General features: G+C 36.6%; 1 long non-coding RNA gene across 1 annotated transcript; it reads right to left on the reverse strand.

The window, feature by feature from the left end:
• Positions 1–1,338: 1,338 nt before the first annotated feature.
• Positions 1,339–23,598, reverse strand: LOC134478098 (uncharacterized). Its single transcript, XR_010050491.1, has 3 exons — positions 23,377–23,598; positions 19,600–19,642; positions 1,339–1,898 (listed from the first exon to the last, which is right to left on the reverse strand). It is a non-coding gene; the product is annotated as an uncharacterized LOC134478098 (long non-coding RNA).
• Positions 23,599–24,033: the final 435 nt, after the last annotated feature.

Here is a 24,033-nt window from a genome sequence, read left to right on the forward strand (position 1 = left end):
TGTTCCTTCTTTGTTTGTCTTCTCAGTCTAGACCCAGCACTCTAGGGCCAGACCAGCAATTTTTCTCTCTTTTATTATGTTAGCTTGTTTTCCCTGTTCAAAGTAACCCATATCTAAAAATAAAACAATTACTGATCAGTTACCATAAACAAAGTTTAGTGCTAAAGGATGAGAGGATCCACAATATAAAAAAAAAAAAAAAAAATGGAGCCCTGTCTCCAGAAGCCTCCTCTATTTTACCTACATATCTGTATTTTATGTTTATAACTAAATCCAGGGAACACAAGTGATGGAATTTCTGTGAAGCTACATGTATTCTCAGTACTTGAAAATCCGGTGTTTCCAAAAGACTCCAAAGACTTCTCTTTGAACAGAAATTATGATACTTTTGAAAATAACATTTAACATAGGTGCAGTATAATATATTTATTTATTTTGTCTTTTGCTTTTTATTGGTACCAGGGATTGAACTCACGACTGCCTGCTTGCAAGGCAGGTGCTTAAGCTGCTGAGCTAAATCTCCAGCCCCAGTATAATATATTTAAAGCCTGCACAAGGTGCATGTTTTGTGTATTCTTCTCTGGTGTGTTGCACAATGAGAGGAAGAATTCCACAACTTGTTAAGGAAGATCTTCTAAGGCCAAGGAATGCCACTATGAAAGACATTCAAAATATGTATTGACTTCAGAAGACATATTTCAAAGAATAATATCAAAAATGTTCTAAATAATGGCAACATCACCAGAATCATTCATAGCCTGATGTTGTGCTGAGTTCATGATAAGTGCAGAACTCAGCAATGTGACTACTCTGAAGGCTTCAATAGTCTTTTGGGTTGTCTAGTTTCAGTGTGATAAAACTTGATTTTTTTTTTTTTTTTTGTCTTTTTCTTTTTTATCGGTACCGGGGATCGAACTCACGACTGCCTGCTTGCAGGGCAGGTGCTTATGCTACTGAGCTAAATCTCCAGCCCCAAACTTGATTTGTTTTGTTAAGATGTATCTTTAGTGATGAAATTTATTAACTCTTACTTTAAAAATTGTTATTTTTTATTTCTACTCATTAAAAGAATCATGGATGCCTCTGTTTATCCCTTAAGGAAGTATGCAAAACTAGCTATTGTGAATTTGTGGTCTGCAACCTCAGCCCACTGTACCTCCCTAGTTATAGTTATCTTCATGGCAGGAGGTGGTGGTGGTGGTGGTGATGTAGGGTTAGGGTTAGCATTGGGTTCTGCCATTACTCCCTCCCCACATATACTCTCCTGCCCTGTGAGCCTGGCCCTGATTTCTCCTGTGTAAAAATAAATAAATACCAAAAAAAATCATGGATGGTATAAGCTGCTTTAGATACACAGGTATAATTTATTCACCTCATCCTTTGAAAATAGCAAAATCTGAGCAATACAAAAGTTAGGCTTAGGTGGATTTCTTATTTCATAATAGAAAGTTAAAGGAGGTATGCACAAGGTTTGAAATTTAATAAAATTAATATTTTTTACTGTTTTAAATAGAATACCTGTCAGTAATACTAATATTTCCCTTATTGATATTAAGCACTCGTTTTTCAATTCCTAGCTGCACATCCACATCTAAAGATGTTAAAAGGCATAAAACTGACATCAAAATATTTTCTAACTCATAGAAGTGAGAGGAATTGTACTTCAGATAAATTGGGCAAACCTATAAGTAAATGAGAGTATAGAGAAAGCTATTATCATGGTTAATTTTAGGTATCAACTTGATCAGTATAAAAGATACATTGAGAGAGGTAAAGCATTATTTCTGGATGCTTCTGTTAGCCGTGTCCAGAAGAGACTGGCATTTGAATCAGTGGACTGAAGGAAAAACATCTATCCTCATCCATTGTGAGCAGGTACCATCCAATCAGCTGAGGGCCTGGATATAACAAAAAAGGTAGACAGTTAATTATTTCTGTTCCAGAGCTAGTACACTTTTGTGCTTCCTTGGACATTAGAACTCCAAAGTTCTCTCGGTGGTATCCTAGTTTCTAAGCTTTAAAGTAAGAGTTATATCATTGGTTTTCCTGGTTGTCATGACTTGGAGTTTATGCTGAATTATGCTAATAGCTTCCCTGATTTTCCACTGTAGACAGCTTATTGCGGGATTCCCAGGAGTCTGGGCTATACTTAGAGAACCACTTGCAAGGATAGATTCGACATGCTTAGACCTAAGACCACTACTAGTCTGAAACATGACATTTGGGTTTGGGTGTAGCTTAGTGGTCGAATCTGATCCCCATTATCTCAGCAAACAAACAAACAAGCCACCAAGCAAACAAACACAACTGAGAAAACCCACATAACATTCTCTTCTGCATCTCTAAGACCTCAAACTTAAGGTCATTGACACAGACCGGTAATCCTGTTTTATTTATCTTTGTATAGCTCCTTGTCTATAAAATGTATAATAATGTTCAAAAACGTTCATTGAAAAAATTTGAGCAGAAAATAGGAAAAGACTTTTAAGGCTTTGGTGCCCTCAGGTGGTATAATGTTGTAAAGCAATTTAGAAAAAAGTATTGCATTAATTATTTTTAATTTTGAGCTGTATTTGAATTTAAGTTACCACTTCTCTATTAGTAAGACTTTGATATCACTCCTAATTATCTTGATCATGCCAAATAAATTATTTGAATCAATTTCATCCCACTTCCTATTTCATTTTAACGCACATTGAAATGATGGTGTTCATTGTGAAGTAGATTCTTACTAGCTTTCTCGAGTTGACCAGTCTACCATTCTCTCATTTCTTACTCTCCAATTGCCAACATAAAGCTTAGTAGTTTTCATTATTGCAATTAGTTTTCTAATAAGATGGGCCATGTGTCTGACAGGGTTTATATCTCTAGCCTTTGATTCTAGACTTTATTATTTTAATTCTCATGGATCTACATTTCTTTTGAGAGTGGATATTAATTTCATTTTATAATTAAATTATAGTTTTGTATTTTCAATTAACATTTTTCTTATGCCTTTTCTAAAATAGATTTTTAAAAATATATTTTGAATATGTAGGTTCATTTACTTCTAACTGAAGAGTGAGGGTGATTATGTTCACAGGGAACTCTTAGATAAATGGAAAATGTGAGTGGTTGTTCTTATTGTTACTGTGGATATGTATATCTGATGATATAATGTAGATATATTGATTTTCTCTTTGTTTCCCAAACTGTTCAAAGACTTTCAGATCATTTTACAGTCTGCAGATGCCATATCCAGGAATTCAACCAATGTGAATTGAAAATATTTGGAAAAAATTATTTGTGTGGGATAGGTACAAATGTTTTTCCTTTTTATTTTTTAAATAACACAGTAGCTACTTATATGGTATTTACATTTTTTCAGGCACTATAAACAATCTAGAGATAATTTAAAGTATACAGTAAGTTGTGCATTGGTTACATGAAAATACCACAGCTTTATATAAGTATTCTGAACGTCACTGAATTTTGGTACTTTAGTGGTCCTGGAACACATTCCTCATGGATACCAAAAGATATAAAGAACAAAAAGTAAGACACTTGTTTCAGGGATGTCTAATTTAAGGCAATGGAAGAGCCTGAAGAAATTTTTTGGAGGTTTATTAAGTGATTGAAAGAGAAGGTTAAATGCTGTGATTAGGAAAGTCTTCAGTAGAGGTTCTCACCACATCCACATGCATTTATAATATAGCAACTTTTAAAAGCATTTTTCATTCATTTGTTTAACAAAACTTTATGGAGAATTTACTACATAGTAGCCACTTTGGAGGCCCATCTTTCATAAACCTTTTCATCTAGTGAGAGAATAAGGAAATAAACACAACAGTATGAGTTTTACTTCATGCATAGAGGCCATCAGAACATTTTCTGCAGACATGCATCTGATTTTTGTTTTGGGAAACAGTGTTAGTTGGGTAGAAAAATGTTTAAAGAAGAGGGCCTGTTGTGTGAATCATATTGAAGGATTATTTGTGGAAGAATAGTGAAAAGAAAGCATGGCAAGCAGAGATCTTGACAACCTAAATGTCTGAGTATTTTTATGGAGATAATGAAGAAGTACCAAATGATGTTATCCAGGACAGTGATGTGAACATGAACATGGAACATCCTTTGCAAACATTGTGAAGAAAAGGGAGACTAAGAAATAGGAAAACAATTAAGAATGTTGCAATACAAGAAATGAAAAGCAACTAAAGCAGTTTTTTCTTTTTCTTCATAGTATTTGTTTGTAGTACAAGGTGATTACATTCATCATGGGTAGTTGGTACAGGTCCATAACTATCATGGACTGATCAGGCTGCAGCCTCCCAAATGAGTGGACTGTGAAGCTTTAAATAAAAGAGACAAGTGACATAATTTTAGGATTCCAGGAGTATCAAAGTTTCATAGCAGAATTTAAAATTCCCTGAGACAAATTTCTGTGGATGGCTTGTTTTATTTGACTTCCTTTTTTTTTTTTTTTTTTTTTTTTTGTCTTTTTCCTTCTTATCGGTACCAGGGATCAAACTCACGATTGCCTGCTTGCAAGGCAGGTGCTTATGCCGCTGAGCTAAATCCCCAGCCCCTTATTTGACTTTCAAACAAAGGAAGGGGTTAGAGTGGAAAGTGCAGGAAACTGAGCAGGACTTTGGAAGTCAGTCCAAAGACTTTTCCAAGTAGTAAATTATTCCAATCAAGAGAGCTGTCTTATCTCTAGGTTGCAGGACTATGGATTTATTGCAGGACTATGGAGCCTATAGCTACAGTCTTTAGTTAATTAGGGTTGGAGCTAGGGTCCTTAGCTGTGACCTTACCTTGTCCTTTGAGGCATCATGGCATCACAGATCACTATGTGTTTCAGTGACGACCAGTGATTCATAGAGGTCCACTTACTATGAATCCAAGGCTCATCTCCAGACAAGGGGATGGGCCTGGTACAGACCCACAAGTAAACATAGAAAGCCAATTGGTCATTTTTAAATCCTATTCAGAGCTGATTTGTAGTGGTCTCCATCATATAACATATCTTAATTCCTTTGTTTCCTCTTCCCTCCCCTCCCTCTCTTCTCCTTTCATCTCTAGATCTATCTTCCTGTTTCTTGCATCTTTATTTTGCTCTTTACATTATTTATACATTAAATTTCTCAAATAAAAGGAGTCATAGAGTGCAAGCTGAAGGCCTGCAGTGAGCCCCATCCAGCTGTGCAATCTCAGTACCTCGCTCAGAACTTGGTAAGGCTCTCCCAAGCATCTACAGTCAGTCAGGGACCTTCTGGTAGGTCCCTCGGGGCCTGGTTAGGCCCTACCCAGCTACCCTGCATGGCTCAGGAGCCACTTGTGTTCAGTGGCGCTCTACAAAGTCCTGCACAGTGAACCCCATCCAGCCGTGCAACCTTGGCAACTTACTCAGAATCTGGTAGGGCTCTGCCCAGCATCCCCAATCAGCAAGGGCACTTCAGAGTATCATGTGGGGTGTGCTCAAGGCCTGCCCACCTACTCCCCACATTTGAGGAGGCTTTGAGTGCCACTAGGACCTGGTAAGGCCTAACTAATGACCTCCACTCAACTGGAGAAACTTCCTGCAGTATGGACAGATATTCTCAACCCAGCAAGCAACTGAGACCTTGCATTTGGCTTTTCCAGAGGAGTACAGGAAGATGACAAAACAAAAGAGCAAAATACAATCTCGAACCTACAACCCATGCCAAATAGGCCTAAGAGACATGGATATAGAAGAAAATATAGGCCATGCATCTGAAACATATGAAATGATAGCAACTGAAGTAAAGAAATGACTCCATGAAGCTGTAAAGGAACTTAGATCTGAAATAATATTTCAGGTAAAAGAAGAAATGATAAATGTAATAAAAGAAATGCTGAACACAGCTAAAGAAGATGCAGTTAAAAACAATTGGGGAGCACTACAAAAAGATGGAAATAAGTGAACAACATAAGGAAGAAACAGAATGTGTAAAACAGATTCAAAGAGATATCCAGGAAATCAAAGATTTCATCAAAAGCTGGCAAAACCATCTCAGTAAAAGTGAAGACAAACTTTCAGATCTTGAATACAAGATTGCAGTTAATGAATAGGAAAGGAAAGATCTTTTAAAAATAACAAGGAATCAGGAAATAACAATTCATCAGTTACAAGATGATGCAAAGAAAAACAATATAAGATTGATAGGTGTAAATAAAAAGGTGGCAACACAAATGTTATCAAAAGACTACAGAAGTAATAGCTGAGCTGGGGCAGCATAAGCGCCTGTTTGGCAAGTGAGAAGTCATGAGTTTCATCCTTAGTACAAAAAAAAAAAAAAAATGTAATAGCTGAAAATTTCCCAAACATGACAATGGAAACTGATAGATAAGTGAAGAATCCAGAACTCCAATTAGCCATAACCAAAATAAATCTATACCCAGACGTATAATAATCAACATCCCAAAAATTCAACATAAGAACAGAATATCAAAAGCTATTTAAAGGGCCAGAGACTTAGCTAAACAGCATAAGCACCTGCCTTGTCAGCATGTGGTCATGAGTTCGATCCCCAATACCAAAAAAAAAAAAAAAAAAAAAAAAAAACCAAATGCAAAAAACAAAAAACAAAAACCCAACCAACCAAACAAACAAAAACTATTTGAAGAGGCAGATTACTTATAAAAGAAAGCCCATCAACATCACAGTAGACTTCTCAACACAAACGATCAAGTCAAGAAGAGCGTGAAGTATTTCAAATCCTAAAGGAAAATGACTTCCAACCCAGATGGATGTACCCTGAAAAACTGTCCTTCAAAACTAATGGAAAAATAAGACTTCCATGACAAAGAACAGCTGAACAACATTATGACCACCAGTCAACCTTGCAAAGAATACTGAAAAATATTCTAGATAGACATAAAAATAACTATGACTCCAAGAACACTAACGAAAAAAAAATGCTGGGCAAGGGAACCAATTAAACAAAGGCAAAAGGTAAACAACCAACAGCAGAAAGATAACTGACAAAAATGAGCCAATGAATATCAGTTATAACCATTAATATAAATAGGCCTCAACCCACTAAAAGAAACAGATTGGTAGAATGGATCAAGAAACAACATCCAACCATACGTTGTATACAAGAAACCCATTTTATTCAAAAGGAAATTCATAGACTGAAAGTCGAAAGATGGAAAGCAATATTTTATGAAACAGGATCCCAGAAAAAAGCAAGGGTGCCATTCTGTTTGCAGACAATGTGAACTTCAAACCAATAATGATCAAGAGATAAATGAGGTCACTACATACTTGTTAGGGGAAAACTTCAAGAGGAAGAGATAACAATCTTAAATAAATATGCACCCAATATGGGAGCACCCAGCTATATAAAACAAATATTAATAGAAATGAAAAATCAAATAAGCAATAACACAAAGGGGAGACTTCAACATCTCTTAGGCACAAAGAGACAGATCAACTAGACAGAAAATCAGGAAAGAACAGAATTGATCAAGCTTGTCAACAAATAGACTTAGTAGCCATGTACACAGTGTTCCATCCAACAACATCAGAATATACATTCTTCTCAGCTGTACATGTGACATTCTCTAAAATAGACCATATACTAGCCCATAAAACATACTTAAGTAAATGCAAAAGAATTGAAATTATCCCATGCATATTATCTGATCATAGTGCTATAAAACTGGAAATTAATACAAAAGAAACTGCAAAAACTCCATAAACACATGGAAATTAAATAATGCACTCCTGAACAATCAATGGATAACAGAGGAAATTAATAAAGAAATTAAACATTGTCTGCAAGCAAATGAAAATACAAATACAACTTACTGGAACCTGTGGAATGCAGTGAAAGCAGTCTTCAGAGGGAAACTTAGTATGGTGAAATCCCACATCAGGATAACAGAATGAACACAAACAACTTGATGCTACACTTCAAACATCCAGAAAAAGAAGAGCAAGTCAAGCCCAAAGTCAAAAGAAGGGAGGAAATGATAAAGATCAGAGCAGAAATCAATGCAGTAGAGACTAAGAAAACAATACAAAGAATTAGTGAATCAAAGAGTTGGTTCTTTGAAGGAATGAATAAAATTGATAAGCCCTTAGCTAATCTAATTTAAAAAATGAAAGAAAAAACTCAAATTCATGCAATAAAGAATGAAAAGAGCAAAATCATTACTTACTCTGTGGAAATACAGAACTTCATCAATACCTACTTCGGAAACCTTTTCTCTCATAGGTTTGATAACACAGAAGAAAAGGGCAGATTTCTAGAAACATATGAGTTACCAAAGCTGAATCAAGAAGATGTAAAACTGTTGAATAATCCAATTTCAATTAATGAAATTAAAAGTGTAATTGGAACCTTATCAACAAAGAACAGCCCAGGTCCTGATGGACTCACTACAGAATTTTACAAGAAATTCAAGGAAGACTTAATGCCAGCACTCTTCAAACTCTTCAATGAAATTGAAAGCAAATTAATTCTCCCTAACTCATTCCTGGAAACAAGTATCACGCTAATACTAAAACCAGAGAAAGACCCAACCAAAAAAGAGAACTACAAGCCAATCTCTCTAATGAACATAGATGCAAAAAATTCTCGATAAGATAACGGCAAACAAAATGCAGCAAATCATGAAGATTATACACCATGTCCAAATGGGATTCATTCCAAGAATGCAGGGATGGTTCAACATATGCAAATTAATAAATGTAATACAGTGTATCAATAGAGTAAAAGATAAAATCATTTCAATAGATGCAGAAAAAACTTTTGATATGGTCCAACACTCATTCATGATAAGAACCCTATGGAAAATTGGAATAGATGATCTTTACCTCAATCTGATAAAAGCCATCTATAACAAACCAATAGCCAGCATTATATTAAATGGTCAAAAACTAAAAGCTTTTACTTTAAAATCAGGAATAAGACAAGGATGTCCATTATCACCACTCCTATTCAATATTGTACTGGAAATATTAGCCAGAGCATTTAGACAAAAGAGAGAAGTAAAAGAAATAAGGATAAGAAAGGAGAAAGTTATTATTATTTGCAGATGACACGATATTCTAAGTAGAAAGCCCCCAAAACTCCTCTGAAAGACTTCTAGGTATAATAATCAAATTCAATAATGTAGCTGGATAGAAAGTCAACACTCAAATATCAATAGCATTCCTTTACAACACAACAAACAACAAACTCACTGACAGAGAAATGACAGAAGCCACACTCTTCACAATAGCATCAAAAAAAGAAATACTTAGAAATTAATCTAACAAAGGAAGTAAAAATCTTTTCATTGAAAATTACAGTACTCTGAAAAAAGAAATTGAAAGGACCTTAGAAAATGGAAACATATTCCTTGTTCATGGATAGGAAGAACAAACATTGTGAAAATGATCATTCTCTCAAAATTGTTATGCATATTTAATGCAATTCCAATCAAAATACCAGCAGTATAACTAACAGATCTAGAGAAATCATTCCTAAAATTCATCTGGAACCAGAAGAGACCTAGAATAGCAAAGGCAATTCTGGGCAACAAGAGCAAGGCACGAGGCATCACAATGCCTGATTTGAAATGATACTCCAAAGCTGTGATAAAATCAGCATGCATGGTACTGGAATAAAAACAGACCTGAAGCTCAATGAAATAGATTAGACACAAACACATTCAGCCACTTTACCTTTGACTAAGGGGCCAAACATGTTCATTGGAAGAAAGATAGCCTCTTTAATAAGTGGTGTGGGAAAAACTGGCTCTCCATATGCCAGTCTAAAACTAGACCCATGCTTGTCACTGTACATTAAAAAAGTCAAAATGCATCAAAGATCTAAATATTAAAACAGAAACACTAAATCTGCTGAAAGACAAAGTAGGTAGAAATCTTGAAGACGTCGGGTAGGCAGAGAGTTCATGAACAAAAATCAACCTGCACGGGAAATACTTCCCAGAATCAATAACTGAGATATCATCTTATTAAAATTTTTTTGCATGTCAAAAGAAATCTTCAACGGAGTAACAAGAAAACCCACAAATTATGAAAAAGCCTTAGGCAATTGTCCCTCAGACAAAGGATTGTTGTTGAGAATATATAAAGAATTAAAAAAATTCAGACCCCTGAAATTCAAAGACCCAATCCAAAAATGGGCATCTGAGATGAATACACACTTCTCAGCTGAAGAAATACAAATGGCAAATACAGACATGAAGAAATGTTCAACATCATGGGTCATTAGAGAAATGCAAATTAAAATCATACTGTGATTCCATCTCACTCCAGAAAGAATGGCCAGGATCAAGAAAACCACCAATAACAAATGTTCAAGGCGCTGTGGGGAAAAGGAACACTTCTGCGCTGTTGGTGGGAGTGTAGACTGGTGCAACCCCCATGTAAATCAGTGTGGAGTTTCCTCAAAAGCCTGGCATTGGAAGTCCCATTTGACACAGCTACTCCACTTCTGGGCACATTCCCAGAAAAACTGAAAACATTATATTGCAGTGACATATGTGTACCCATGTTTATAGCAGCACAATTTGTGATAGCTAAATCTTGGAAACAACCCAAATGCCTATCAACTGAGCAATGAGTAAAAAAGATGTGGTACTTTTATACAATGGAATACTGCTCAGCTATAAAGAAAGTCCACATTGAGGCTTTTATAAATAAATGGATGCGACTTGAGACTGTACTTGTAAGTGAAATAAATCAAACTCACATGTGTAAATACCATATTGTCTCCCTAGTGTAAGAAACTAAAAGAGTAAATAAGATACAAAATATTCAATATATATTGTAAATATTGCACTCAAAGAGGAAAAAATAACTCAGGGAAAAAGAGAAAAGAAAGAAGAGAAACAAAATAAGATATAAATTTATATATACACTTAAGATTATTAAGATGATTGTACTACTAATTCTATTAGTTCTTGGAACAAACAGATAACATTTGTAAGATTAGATCAATTTTGCATGACTGCACCTGGTAATTCAAATAAGACTTATGAAGATAACTATGCAAAACAGCAAAAATTGTTACGTTCCAACCACTTTGTTTTGAATGTTTGCCTACATTGTTATTGTTTTGGGCTCTTAGATAGAGCTATTTACTTGTTATTTTGTTTTTTCCTCCAATACAGAAAGGATAGATGTACTTGCATATGCTTATATATGCCCAGAACTTCACCTAAAGAGTTTACAAGAATTGATTTTAGTGTGTATGATAGTATGAACAACTATACTGAAGAAAGTGAGACACCATGGTAACCACTGATGATTTCCTATCATTTTGATTCAAAAGTCAATCATGCTTTTATTCTTGGCTTTGATTGGTTTTAGTCTGTTTTCAATTATTTGATTCTAATATGTATGAAGATATGAACAGGTATTTTGAAGCAAACAAGAGACCTTATGGTAGCCATTGATTTCCTAGTGTCTGGTCTTAAAAGCCCTTAAGGTTCTTGTTCTTGTGTTTTGATTGCTTTTATACTATTTTGATGTGTATTAACTTATTGTGCATGAAAGTGTGGACAACTATTTTGAAGAAAATAAGAGACATTATGGTAGCCACTATTGATTTCCTGCTGTCTTTTTCTGAAATCTTGTATTATTTGCATTGTTTTATTCTGCTCTACTTTGTTCTGTTTAGTTTTGGATGCTTTGTTTTGTTTTTTTCTTTTTAAAATAAAATTAAAAATGATTTATTAATTACTTAAGTAATTCAAACTTAATATAAAGATAATTATCTCTACCCCTATCCAATGCCATCTCTCGAGAAGTCATCACTCTTGAGAGGCCTTTATGACTCTCTGTGCTCATACAAAGACATACAAAAATACATGCACTGATACTTACTTCTTTTCCTTTGCAAAGTTTTCCACAGTAGGATCAGACCTTACATAATATTGTATAATTTTCTTTTCACTTAATGTTTCAGAGGTATCTCTTCAGGTAATATATAAATACATTTCATTTTTAAAATAATTTTATAATAATCTATAGTATGAATAGTTTATTAGGTAAGAATCCTGTATTCCCAAAAGACTTACCTTCCCACCAAGGTGGGAACAGCTTTAGATGTTATCCATCTATCATCAAACGTAAGTCCTGAAAGAGAATCTAAGCAAGATCTAAGAAGGGAGTTTAAATCTAAGGGAACTACCATTTTACAGACAGGAAGCTCAGCTTTAACAAATGATGATTTACCCAAAATATGCAGCCACCTAAATGAATTAACTAAAACTAGAACCCAAATTACCCTGCCTGGCATGTATTTTCTCCTCCACCTAATTAAAAAGAAAAGTGTTCTACTTGTTTCCTGGCCTTTTGGCCAAAATCAAGTGAAAGAGGTGTTCAAAAATTGAAACACTCAGTGTAGCTTAAAAAAGTAAAACCAAAAAAACATAAAAAAGTAAAACCAGCCAAGGGTGGTGGGATTCCAGCACTTTGAGCAGGAGGATCACAAATGCAAGCCTGTGCTGGACAAGTTATGAACTTAGTAAGACCCTGTCTCAAAATAAGAAATTTTAAAAGGGACCCTGTCACAAATAAGAAATTAAGAAAAGGCTAGGGACGTAGCTCAGCGTGAAGCCCCTGAGTTCAATCTCCAGTACTGCAAACACACACATGCACTCCCAAGTACACACACACACACATACAGGAAGAGGTGGGAGGAGGAGGAGGAAGAATGGAAAAACTTATAGTCAGAGGTAAAGTGCATAAGTCCAAGTGTGATTGGCCAGTAACTATCTCTAGGACCAATTGGGCCACTTGTAGTTACAGCTTCTGGAAGCTTCTGGCAGCTCCTAGGGTCAGCAAGAGGAAAGGTTCATGCTTTTACCGGCCTGGTTTAGGGTAAATGTAGCCTATCAGATGGACTCCATGCTCCACCTCAGAAGGTGCTCTCTCTGATCAACAGGATTCTATCTTAGGTAGAACATCTCATGATTTCACACACAGATGGACCCAGTGTGATCACAAGGATGCTACGAAGTAAAAGAGAAAGTAGGAGCTAGAAAGGAAGGAGTCGGGAGGTCAGAACCAAAGGCTAGAGGGATGCAACTGCTGGCTTTGAAGGTAGAAAGCCATGAGGGGCACTGGCTTCTAGAAGCTGGAAGAGGTAGGGATGCATCTTTTCTCTGAGCCTTTGAGAGGACTGCAGCCCTTCTGACCTGGACTTTTCACCCAGTGCCACTTGTTCCACATCTGTGATTTCTAGAGCTATCAGATTAACCTGTGTTGTTTTAAACTACTCAATTTATAACAAAGTGTCACAGTAGCAATAAGAAACTAACATGGCACAGTGGAGCATTACTTCCCATTGTCATCTACATAGTTCCTGTGGGAAATATGGAAATTCAGCTTCGTTCCTATGATCCAGGCTAAGTAATCACATGCAGTGACAGGCTTGCATGTCTGCTGATGTCTAATGTGCCTGTTTGGAGGTTCCAGTGTATATTTTTCTATGAGCTTTACTCACAAGGGCATGAGCATGGAGCAGCCTTTAACGCTCATGACAGGAAGCCTGCCTGAGAACAAGCTGAGGGACATTCAGGAACAGCTTCCTTCTCCATGTTGTTGTATCCTAATTTGATCCAAGTGGATCTGAAGACAATTTTAGTCCTTTTTTAGTTTAGCATTTAAACCCAAAATATTTAATTCACCAAATTCCCTCAGTCATATACTTTTAGCATTGTTGTTCCTTCTGAAGGTCATTTTAAAGGTAACAGACACATTAGAAAACTGTGCAAAGTCCCAGAACCACCTGAAAGCACAGAATTCATGATCGTAGTTCCCGTTCATCATAGTTTTGCTTTTCCAAATGTATATAAGTGCAACTGTAGTTTGAAACATGGAAAATTCCAGAAATAAACAATTTGTGAGTTTTAAATTACACACTCATCCAAGTACCATAAATGAAATCTTGCACATGCTTGCTCCATCTTGCCCAGATCATGCATCACTTCTTTGTCCTGCACATCCAAACTTTAGGAGCTCTCTGCTCATTAGTCATTAAGCAGCCATCTTAGCCTCTGGATTAACTATAGAGGCATTGCAGTATTTTGCTCAAGTAATGTGAGCAGCCTTACGCTGTGTCACAGTGTCTACACTATTTACTCCCCTTCATCTTGTTATGTAGGCACTGTATCATCTAACATCGTCATAAGAAGAATATATTCTGAGACACAGAGAGATCACAGTCACATAACCTGTACTATATTGGTTTTCTTGGTTGTTGCTTTTTTGTTTTCTTTGTTGTTATTTTTTGTTTTGTTTTGAGACAAGGTCTCACTTTGTTGTCCAGGCTGGATTTTAGCTTGCTATGCAGCCCAGGCTGTCCTCAAAATCCCAGTGAATCTCTTGCCTCAACCTCCCTAGTACTGTAATTACAGGCATGGATTATCATGCCAGTCTCATTATATGGTTATAATTGTTTTATGTTGTTATTGTGTCTAATTTATGTTAGACTCTTACTGTGTTTAATTCATATTAGACTTTATCATAGTTACATATATATAGAAAATTACATATTATGTATTATATATTGCATATTACATATACATATTTTGGTGTTATCTGCAGTTTCAGGTATCCACTGGGGGTCTTAGAGTATTTTTCCTGCAAATGAGAGTACTAATTTATTTAATACAGCAATAACCAAGCTCCCAAGACAGTCATTTCCTCTCACTGAATAAAATAAGAATCAAATTTTAGTTAAAAATAATGAATTTAAGTTTGACAGGAAAAAGTAACTCATTGATAGCATATGTGGCAGGTATAAATATATTTTTAAAAGTGTTCTCTGGAAATCTTTAAGCTTATGCAGCCCATTTGGAGACAAAGACCAGGATGCATATTATCTTTGGCTCTTCACTCTGACTTCTGTGAAGAAGTTCATGAAAGTAAGGTTTTATTAGAACATATCCATACCCACTTGTGTCCATATTGTCTATGGCTGCCTTCCTGCTACAAAGGTAGAATTGATCAGCTGCAGCTGAGATGAAAGAGCTCACAGATCCAATAGTTACTACTTGACCCTTTACAAAACATTTGCCAACCTTTCTAGAAAAATAGCTTTGTTCTGGGTCAGGCTGAGGATTAGCAGCTTCATCAGTCAGATCAATGTTGAGGCCTATACAGATAGCCTTATATTCTGTAGTGACTGTTTAGAATAGTAGAATCTCTTAATACACAGGCAAAGCATGAGTCTCTTCTGTGTTCATGCACAGTATCAAGTGGAGGGAGGTAAGAATGGAGATCATCTAGCCCCTGACCTATGTCTACTGGGAAAGATAGACATAAGCAAACAGCACAGCATGATAAGGAATTGCTAAGTGACACATTTAAATAAGACTATAAAGAATGTTTGGCATCGTGGTTAATACATAATAAGCAATTTAAAATCTGAAGCTCTTAACTTTTAACTATTTTTATTATAATTCTCAAATGCCTTGCAAGAAAAACTGGAGACATCAGAGGTATATTACAAATTCTGGGGTTAAAGTAAGTCTAAACAAATCTCTGAGCAAGAAAGGACAGTATGCCACCACGTCAGGAATAGAGGGATAGGTTGTGGCTGTGAAATATAGATGTATATTTTGTCAGAACTTGGGCAGCCCCAGCTTAGCAATTATAGGAAGGAAAAATCTTATAAAGGGTCTGAGATCTAATTCTGAAAGACTCATTGTTGACATACAGAGAACAAAAGCAACAAGAAAAAGTCAAGTTCAAGGAAATTTGTTTCTTTCAAGATAAAGAAGCATTAAACAAAATTGAGAAAAAGAAGAGGAAGATAAAAGGCACAGGGAAGGAGACTGATGTGTGCTGGGACTTGAATACCTGTCAAAGTCCTATGTGCTGAAGATCCGCTCTCCAGCCTGTGGCACCCAGTGGAAGGAAGGTAGGTCATGGGACTGCCAGCCAAGGGGATATTGGGACCCTTCCTTTTAATATCTCTCTTTGCTTCCTGGCTGTCATGAATGAGCAGTTACACTGTGCCATGCATTCCTCATCACAATGTTCTGCCTCATCACAAGCCCAAAGCCAAGTGACCACAGCTAACACCTTTAAAACTGGGCTGGGGTTTTAGCTCAGCAGTGTAAATGCCTCCCTGTCAAACGTGATGTCATGAGTTTGATCTCCAGTACAAAAAATAAAATAAAGGCCTAGGACTGCTGCTGCTGGGCCCGCCCCTTGGCTGTTAACTCCTGGGATGTCCCAGCATGATCCAGCTGCCTGGGACTGCTGCCACTGGGCCCACCCCTCTGCAGGAGCACTTGGGCTGCCCCAGCAGGCCTGGGTCCCCTAGGACTGCCACTGCTGGGCCTGCCCCTTGGCTGTGAACACTTAGGACACCCTGGCATGAACTAGCCTCCTTGGATTTCCACCACCGGGCCTGCTCCTCCGTGGGAACACCTGGGACATCTGCAGCATGACTGAGCCACCTCAGACTGCCGCCGTGGGCCCATCCCTTGGGGAACCCACCCACCTCCTGGATGTAGTACTGCAGTTGATCTTTGGACAGAATCCCTTCTCCCAGAACCTTGGACTACAGTGAATTACTATGCTGGCTGGATGGGAGACTCAGGAACCCCTCACCCAAACAGAAGACCTCAGCAGGCTTCAGTCATTGTGGTGAGTAGGCCCCTAAAATAGAGGTCTGCAGTGGGTAAATAGGAGTGGAAGTATAAGACCTTGACAGGCCTGGCAAGACAGTGGGTAATCCCCACCTCCATACAGAGAACATCAGACAGGTTGAGGAGTGCGCCAGTAAGGTCTCCACCAACTTGGAGAAAATTAAAAGAGCTTATGAGACTCCCAGTAATACAGTAGGGCCTCAGCTAACACAAATACTATAGACTGGGAGATCTGGTGATCTGCAACAACCTTAAGACATAGCAAAGGCAGGAACTAAGAGTTGATCTACATCAATACATCTAGGCTAGTTAGCCCAGAAAGAATATAGGACTCATCCAAAGGCCCTGTAGGAGGAATTCAGGAGACTGGCTCTCCTCTACATTGTAGCACCCAGCAATGGGACAAACACTAACCACACAGTAGAACCCTAAAATTCACACTACAGACAGTTGAGACTGTTGGGATTGAAAGACCAAATATTTACCCAAAAGTGAAAATGACAAAATGAAAAGGCAAAATGCAATCTCAAACATCTAGTCCACCGGAGCAAGTACAGGCAACACTGAAATAGAGGACTTTAAAAGTCATATACAGGAGTCTCTGAAAAGACAGCAAATGAAGTAAAGAAACAAATCCATGAAGCTATAGAGGAAATCAAATTAGAAATAATGTCTTACATAAATCAGATATAACAATAGTAAATAAGTTGCTCAACATAGGTAGAGAAGAAATAGATAAAAAAATACAGGAGCATAGGAAATTGAAACTTTGAATACCAATGCAGAAAACAAGTAAAATCCATGAAACAAGTTCAAAGAGATATCCATGAAACAAAAAACTCTATTGAAAGCAGGCAAAACCATTTAAATGAAGCTGAGGATAGAATTTCAGACCTTGAAGACAGGATTGCAGATAGCAATCATGAAAGGGTAGAACTTATAAAAACAAAAAAGACCATGAAATTACAATCCAGCAGCTTCAAGATGATGCCAAGAGAAACAATATAAGATTGATAGGCACCAGTGGAGATGCAGGAGTCAATGCAAATGACATAACTAAACTATTCAAAGAAGTAATAGCAGAAACTTTCCCAAACATGAGGAAAAAATCTGATATGCAGATAAGTGAGGCATACAGAATGCCAAAAAGTCACAACCAACCAATAAATCTACACCCAGACGTATACTAATTAAGATCCAAGACATACAGCATATAAACAGAATATTAAAAGCTGTTAGAGAAAAGACACAGCTCAACTATCAAGGAAAGTCTATGAGAATTATGGCAGATTTTTCAGCACAAATCTTAAAGTTAAGATGAGCTGGGAGTGAAGTATTTCAAGCCCTAAAAGAAAACAAGTTTCAACCCAGACTAATGTACCCAGAAAAACTGTGTTTCAAATTTAGTGGAGAAAGAAGATACTTTCATGACAAAGAACAACTAAAGGAATTCATGTCCACCAAATCAATCCTAGAAACAGTACTGAAAGCCATGCTAGATTGTGACAAAATAACCACAGTCTCCAGAACAACAACAGAAAGAAACCACCAGGCTGGACAAGAAATTAAACAAGGGAGAAAAGCAGGGAACCAACATGCCACAAGTCAAGCCAGTACATATCAGTGATATCCATAAATGTAAATGAGCTCAATTCACCTATCGAAAGAAATAGGTTGACAGAATGGATCAAGGAACAGAACCCCACAATATGCTGTGTACAAGAAACACATTTGACCCAAAAAGAACTCATAGATTAAAAGTCAAAACAGTCTTCTATGTAACAGGAACCTAGAAAAAAAGCAGGGGTAGCTATTCTGTTTGCAGACAAAGTGAACTTCAAACCTAAAAGGATTAAAAGAGATAAAGGAGGTTACTACATACTTGTAAGTGGAAAACTACAAGAGGAAGAGTTAACAATTATAAATATATATGCACCAAATACAGGAGCACCCAACTATATAAGACAAATACTAATGGACATAAAAAACCAAATACACAAAACACAATTGCAATAGGAGATCTCAACATCCCACTGTCACAAAGAGATAGATCAAGTAGACAAAAAGTCAGCAAAGAAATAACAGAATTGAATCCTACCTGTGGACTAATGGACTTAGTGGATGTTTATAGAGTGTTCCACCCAACCACATCAGAATATACATTCTTCTCAGTGCACATGGGACATTCTCCAAAATAGACCATACATTAACCTATAAAGCATTCTTAACTGAATGCAAAGGAAGCAGAATTATCCTATGCATAATATCTGATCATAGCACACTAAATTTGGAAATCAATGGCAAAAAACTGCAAAACTTGCATAAATACATGGAGATTAAATAATAACCTTCTGAATAACCAGTGGGTTACTGATGAAATTAAAAAAAGAAATAAAACAATAGCTAAAATACAATGAAAATGCAGATAAAACATACTGTAACCTATGGGACACAGTGAAAGCAGTCCTAAGAGGAAAATATATAGCAATGAATAGTCACATCAAGAAAATGGAATAAACACAAATAAGTAACCTAATGCTACATCTCAAGCTTCTAGAAAAAGGAGAGCAAGTCAAACCCAAAGCTCATAGAAGAGAAGAAATTGTAAAGATTAGAACAGAAATTGATGAAATTGAAACTAAAAAAAATACAAAGAATTAATGAGTCAAAGAGCTGTTTTTTTGAGAGAATAAACAAATCCTTGGCCAACTTTATCAAGAAAAAGAAAGAAAAAACTCAAATCTATGCAATAAGGACTGAAAAGCGGAAAATTACTACATATCTCACAGAAATTCAAAAGATCATGAACACTTGCTTTGAAAATCTCTACTCACATAGGGTGAAAACACAGAGGAAATGGACAGATTCTAGGAACATATGAATTATCAAAGCTCAATCAAGAAGATATAGCAATTTTGAATAACCCAGTATCAACTACTGAAATTGGAAATGTGATTAAAAACTTACCAACAAAGAAAAGCCCAGGTCCTGATGGATTCATGGTTGAATTCTATAAGAAATTTAGAGAAGAATTAACACCAACACTCCTTAAAACTCTTCAATGAAACTGAAAGAGAAGCAGTCCTCCTTAAATCATTCTTGGAGGCAAGTATCACTCGGATACCAAAACCAGAGAAAGACTGAACCAAAAAGGGAAACTATTGACCAATCTCACTAATGAATATTGATGCAAACATTCTCAATAAAATATTGGCAAATAGAATGCATTAAATCATGAAGAAGATTAATACCACAACCAAGTGGCATTAATTCCCGGAATGCAGGGGTGGTTCAACATACGCAAATCAATAAATGTAACACACCACATCAACTGAGCCAAAAATAAAAATCACATGATCATCTCAAAAGATGCAGAAAAAGCTTTTAATAAAGCCCAACACTTTTTCATGATAAAACCCCTACAGAAACTTGGAATAGATGGTATGTACAAAGTCTCATAAAGGCCATCTATGGCAAACCAACAGCCAACATTATACTAAATGGACAAAAACTGAAAGCCTTCGCTCTAAAATCAGGAACAAGACGAGGATGTTCACTATCGCCATTCCTATTCAATATAGTTCTGGAAATATTAGCCAGAGTAATCAGACAAGAGGGAGAAATAAAAGGAATAAAAATAGAAAATGAAGAAGTAAAATTATCATTATTTTCAGATGACATGATACTTTACATATAAGACCCCAAAAACTCCATTAAAAGACTACTAGAGATAGTAAACAAATTCAGCAGCATAGCTGGATACAAAGTCAACACTCAAAAATCAATAGCATTCTTGTACACAGACAAAAAGCTCCATGAGAGAGAAATTATGGAAATATTGACTTTCACAATAGCATCTAAAAAAATGAAATACCTAGGAATCAACCTAACCAAGAATGTAAAAGACGTATATGCTGAAAATTATACTATTCTAAAAAAGGAGATTTAAGAGGATATTAGAAAATGGAAGGATATTCCTTTCTCTTGGTTAGGAAGAACCAACATTGTGCAAATGGCCATACTCAAAAAACTGTTATACAGATTCAATGCAATCCCCATCAAAATACCCCTAACATACCTTACAGATCTAGAGAAAATATTCCTAAAATTCATCTGGAAACAGGAGAAACCTAGAACAGAAAAGGCAATACTGGGCAACAAAGGCAAGACAGGAGGCATCTCAATTCCTGACTTGAAACTATACAACAAAGCCACAGTGATAAAATCAGCATGGTACAGGCAAAGAAATAGACCTGAGGATCAATGGAACATATTAGAAGGTGCAAACACAACTACAAAGACACTCAGCCACCTTATATTTGACAAATGGGCTAAATAAGTTCACTGGAAAAAAGATAGCATCTTTAATCAACGGTGTTCGAAAAATTGGCTCTCCATATGCCAAAGACTAAAAATAGACCCATGCCTATCACCATACACTAAACTAAAGTCAAAATGGATCAAGAATCTAAATATTAAAACAGAAACGTTAAATCTACTGGAGGACAAGATAGGTAAAAATCTTGGAGATGTAGGGGTAGGCAGAGAATTCATGAATAAAATGCAAACTGCATGGGAAATACTTCAAAAAATCAACAACTGGGATCTCACATTACTAAAAAGTTTTTTAAAAAATTTTTTTGTCTTTTTTTCATTTTTATCGGTACAGGGGATCAAACTCACAACTGCCTGCTTGCAAGGCAGGTACTTATGCCGCTAAGCTAAATCCCCAGCCCCTTACTAAAAAGTTTTTGCACTTCAAAAGAAATCACCAATAAAGTGAAAAGAAAACCCACAGAATGGGAAAGAATTTTAGCCAACAATTCCTCAGACAAAGGACTTACATCCAGAACATTTAAAGAACTGAAAAATATCAAGCCCCCAAATTCAAAGACCCCTCTAAGAGATGAGCACACAGTTCTCAGATGAAGATATACAAAATGACAAACATCTGAAAAAATTTCCACCATTACTGGTCACTGGAGAAATGCAAATTAAAACAGCATCGAGATTTCATCTCACCCTGGAGAGAATAGCTGCCATCAAGAAAACAACTGATAACAAATGTTGGCGAGGATGTAGGGAAAAAGGAACACTTCTCCACTGTTGGTATGAGTGCACACTGGTGCAACCACTGTGGAAATCATTATGGAAATTTCTTAAAAAACTAGGAGTGGAAGTTCCATTCAATCCAGCTATTCCCCTCCTGGGTATTTTCCCAGAAAAATTGAAAAGGTCACGTCACAGTGATATATGTGTACCCATGTTCATAGCAGCACAATTTGTGATGGCTAAATCTTGGAAACAATCAAAATGCCCTTCAACTGCAGAGTGAATGAAAAAAATGTGATATTTTTAATATAATGGAATACTATTCAGCTTTAAAAAGGATGATCTTGTGGCCTTTATAGGTAAATGGAAGCAACTTGAGAATATGCTCATTAGGGAAATAAGACTCACAAATAGCAAGCATCACATTGTCTCTCTAGTATAAAAAAAACTGACAGAATAATAAGATCCAAAAAGTATAAGATATTGTAAATGTGAAAGGGAAGGAAAGTATTCTAAAGGATATAATGACATGTATAGTGTGTAAGATAGATGACCATATTACTAAATTTCTATTAGATCATTAAACAGAAGAGATTGCACTGTCAATGTTTGAGTGCCTAGCCACTTGTTATGCTTCGATTTTGTAACTTTGACAACTATTGTTAGGATGCCAATACGTAATGTATCAACTAGTGATTTTATAATGTTAATTTTTTTGAATTCTGTATTTACTTTTTTTTCTATTTTGTTTTTTAAATGTTTTCTTTTCTTTCTTTCTTTAAATAAAATTCAAAAAATAAAATACAAAATAAAACCTTTAAAACTGTAAACCAGAAAAACCTTTCCCCTTTTTAAGGTGAATTTTATCTACATGAGATGAAGCTGATTAACTCAGCAAGAAGCTGGAGCTAGATCTGCAAGAGGACATCTTGGAAAGTAGACATCATCCACCGAGAGAGTAAAGAAAAGGGAACATTTGGGTAAAGCTAGGGTGGAGCCTTTCTAGAAATAATACTTTTGGTCTCTCTGATACCCTAAACCAGTTTCTTCTGGTTACAGTACCCTCCCATCTTCCTTCAAAACACTTTGCCGCTACTCACTCCATAGAACTGTAGAAAAACGACTGATCAGAGCCCTTATCTCCACCTCACAGCTAGCACATGACCCCGGCTGGCCGTTCAGAGTGCCTGGCTTCCCTCTGTTACCATGGGCCCACAAGCCAGGTGACACGGAGGAGAGAGACCCTCATGAAGTTACTCAGTTTCTTTGTATTAGAAGTCAGTTTAGTAGACAGCTAGTGCAACTCACATTTCAGGATCTTCACTTGCACCTTCCAAGGCCCAGGGAATACCCTCTGGATCACTATTTATTACCATTGAAAGACCTAGAAAGGCTACAGGCATTTTTGAGATATTGTGAAGGGAAAATTGAATCAGGAATCCATATACAGTAAGTCCCCAATTTACAAACAAGTTCCATTCCAGGAGAACAATTGTAAGCCTGATTTGTTTGTAAATGTGATAAAGTCTTACATACTTTTGGTGCAGATATACAATAAAGCATAAAAAATCAGCTACACACAAAAATACCATAAACTGTTTTTAATTTTAGTTACCTTAAAATGGTGATACAGTGTAGTACAATTGGCGTAAAGGAGATTGCATGGCGTGAACTGACAAGAGAGTTACTCACAGGAGGAAGGAGGAATGTCGCGGTCCACGCTGTGCAGGGTTAAGCCGCTGAACACAGGAAACTCTGGCAGAATGAAAACAGTTCACATTCAGTCTCTGTTCACGAGATAAGCTGCAGCTGCAGGCCACTGACTCTCACTCCAGGAATTTAAGGGCAATAAAACTGTCAACCTTAGAGACCAAACAGTTCTCCTAAACAGCAAAATTTGCAGCCTGCTTTTGAAGATACTACTCATTTTTGTAGGCTTTTGCCTCAGATGCGCCTCCTCTTCCTGCAACCCCCACCCACCCAATCTGTGGAAACCCAATAAGCACTAACGGTGATCCAGATACCTTTGTCTTAGCTCCTGGAGAGAGTTCTGACCTTCCTGGACTCTCCAGACCATATCACATCGTCTTCATAGAAAGATCTTGGCTGTGCTTGTCAGTGCTTTTGTGTCTCCTGCATGGTAAAACCTAGAGAGGCTTCAGTTTCACATCACCAGAAACTTTGAAGCCTGCATCACTTTTAGTCTTTCCTGGTGTAACTTTATTGTGGCATCTTCTTCCAGTACAGTCCTATCTCATCGACATTAAAATCCTGTTGCAGTAAATAAGCACCTTCATCAATAATTTCTCTAAGTGTTGCTGGAAGTTCTTGGGCAGTTAGTCATGCTGT

Source organism: Cavia porcellus, unplaced genomic scaffold (assembly GCF_034190915.1).
Source record: "Cavia porcellus strain 051 isolate PalLab524CR breed Dunkin Hartley unplaced genomic scaffold, mCavPor4.1 scaffold_11, whole genome shotgun sequence".
NCBI classification, from domain to species: domain Eukaryota; kingdom Metazoa; phylum Chordata; class Mammalia; order Rodentia; family Caviidae; genus Cavia; species Cavia porcellus.